This window comes from Sinocyclocheilus rhinocerous, unplaced genomic scaffold (genome assembly GCF_001515625.1).
Source record: "Sinocyclocheilus rhinocerous isolate Xijiao unplaced genomic scaffold, SAMN03320098_v1.1 scaffold1717, whole genome shotgun sequence".
NCBI classification, from domain to species: Eukaryota; Metazoa; Chordata; class Actinopteri; order Cypriniformes; family Cyprinidae; genus Sinocyclocheilus; species Sinocyclocheilus rhinocerous.
In genome coordinates this window covers 346,941-349,482 of record NW_015660014.1, presented here as the reverse complement: position 1 = coordinate 349,482, position 2,542 = coordinate 346,941, and the positions used below count along the sequence as shown (strand labels likewise).

The window sequence follows — 2,542 nt, the reverse complement described above, 5'->3', positions numbered from 1 at the left end:
ATCAGCAAGGAGAGGGTAAAATCACTTCTTAACCTTTAATCGTCCCTTGATTAGAGCGACGTTAAAGTCCCTTGGGGTCAGATAGACCCCAAACTTTTACAGAGCGATTGCATAAGGAAATATAATTTTTTTATATGACAAACTATATATCATTTTTTTATTTACTTCTCATCTATACATTTATGCTGTGTTTTTGTGGATATTTGGTAGTTTTTTACCTATTTACTGCACAAATACTCAACTATGCCATAAATTGGCTTATAAAAAAATATTTTTTTATGAAAAAATCCTTAAATTATGACCTAAATTAAATATAAAAGGTTTCTGGATATTGGCCCATGTGTTAGGGATAGAATACTGCCATCTTGGGGTTAGAGGAAAATCTTTAGGTATTATAGTTAAAGAAAGAAAGTGCAATGACCACATATATCCAGCAGAGGTCCACAGGGACTCATTCATTTTCAGTTCAGTTTCAAGTCCATTTTTCTTCAGGTTTCAACTTCTCCTCACAACTTTATGATACATATTTTGTGAATATATATTTAAACATCCTAAAATACATAAAAAATATATTTTTGTATTTATTTTTGTTGTCGTTGTCTGATATATTTTGAATTGTTTGCTTTTGCAAATTGTTATAAATTTGCAGAAATGTTACAAGTCACCACTAAAAGACTGTAATCACATACTATTTATTTCAGAAAATTATTTATCACAAATAAACACTGCATAATCCTCCTCTTCAGATTCCTGGTAATCCTGTTCAAACTCAGTTTCATCTTCTGTGTCAGTAGTAAAGTCCTCAGGACTATCTGGTTCAGTGTTCTCTGGGCCTTCTTCACTGTCACTTTGATCCAGTATGAGATCCAGGGTCTCCTCAAGACTGTACCTTTTGGCCATGGTGCTGCCACAGAATGAGCTCAGTGCAGGACCCAGACAGCCACTTTTATACCCTAACTGTGAGATGTTTTCAAAATACTGCTGCAGCTCTTTCATCAAACAGTAAACTTTCTCAGAGTGCAAAAGGTTAGCTGCCTTTCATCTTTCTTTTATCTGCCCTTTTCCCCCTCTTTCTGTGTGTGCGCGTGTGTGTGTGGTGTGTTATGTCTACCCCGTCACACTGTTGTGCATTTATGTCTGATTTTATTTGCTTTCTATAAAATGCTCTCTGTTGCAGTCACACACATGTATGTGTTTGTGTGTGTGTGTGTGTATATGAGATAGAAAGTTCGTTCCACTTTGTGTTTATGGTCTAGGACCAGACCTTTATTTAAATGTAGAAATTTTCAGATTTATACTGGATTTATTTATTTAGACAAATGAAATGAAATTTTTTTTTTTTTTTACATTTTCCCATTCATTTTCAATGTGGGGTTAATCAGACCCCAAGGACCTTTAACAGTGATTTTTTTTTTACACACCTTTAGAACAACCAAATCAAGTCCCGATTTTTTGTGTGTGTTTAGATAGATTATTTAGGAAAAGTCACAGAATTTCATGCCCATGGAATGAAGGGAACACTTTTAAAAAATAAAGGAAAATTCAAATGGGGTCAGCTGGACCCCAGGGACCAATTAAGGGTTAAACAGCTTGAAAGATCAAAGACCATTTTTAATATAACTCCGACTGGATTCATCTGAAAGAAGAAAGTCATATAGACTCAGAATGACTTGAGGGTGAGTAATTTGTGGGCTAATTTTCATTTTTGGGTGAACTAACCTTTTAACTATAAGTTTCAAGTTTTTAAACTGAATTTAAATGTTAAATTTGAATGTTAAAGATAATAAAATAAAAAAAGGATTTTTTTCCCCTCTAAATGAAAATGTTGTCATCAATTACTTACCTTAATGCTGTGGGATTGCAAATTTAGGAATCTGTTAGATCTGCTGATGCTACGTCCTGACACACCATTACATGAAAAACTATGATGAAATACATTTTATTCAACATTTATGGTAAAGATGATGACATCAGATTAACGATTCTTTTAAACAAAGTTTGTAGCAAGAGGTTCCTGCCAATTTCTGTTCTCTTTATTGTAAGTCAAACGAGCCTGATTACTGAGACTGATTACTGAGGCTGTCCCTGCCCCAGTCTTTGAATAATTATGCTGATTGGATTAGGACTGGTGAATTGGGGCAGGTTGCTATACCTGAATACTTGATTTGCATACCTAAGTGAGAATGAAAAGTTTGAAATAGGCGAGCAGTTTTCATTTCAGAATCATGTAAGGCTACATTTCCAAAAAAGGTATTATATACCACTATATTATATTATATATATCTCAGTAAATCTATACATTATTACTGTATTTTGTATGTGTATGTGATGGAGCATCACTTAACCATTTCTCCTGTTTTTTTTCCTTCGCTATCTTGCTTTCAGAACGAGAACCACCTGAAGACTCCCTGTAAAGAGACATCAACCTCACAATGAGTCTCTTCACTGGTTTTGGCAAGTCTTTCCCTGCTCTTTGTGTCTTTGTGACAAAGTGCCAGTTCCCTAGTATGATTACATCACATTTTGTTGGTGTAATCTATAG

At 34.3% G+C, this 2,542-nt stretch overlaps 1 long non-coding RNA gene across 1 annotated transcript in view; it reads left to right on the top strand.

Moving 5' to 3' along the window:
- Nucleotides 1-2,478, top strand: part of LOC107724790 (uncharacterized) — a 24,841-nt gene extending 22,363 nt beyond the window's left edge. Inside the window, exon 2 of the long non-coding RNA XR_001638051.1 lies at nucleotides 2,386-2,478. This is a non-coding gene — a long non-coding RNA (uncharacterized LOC107724790). The remainder of the gene's footprint in view (nucleotides 1-2,385) is intronic.
- The last annotated feature ends 64 nt before the right edge of the window (nucleotides 2,479-2,542 follow it).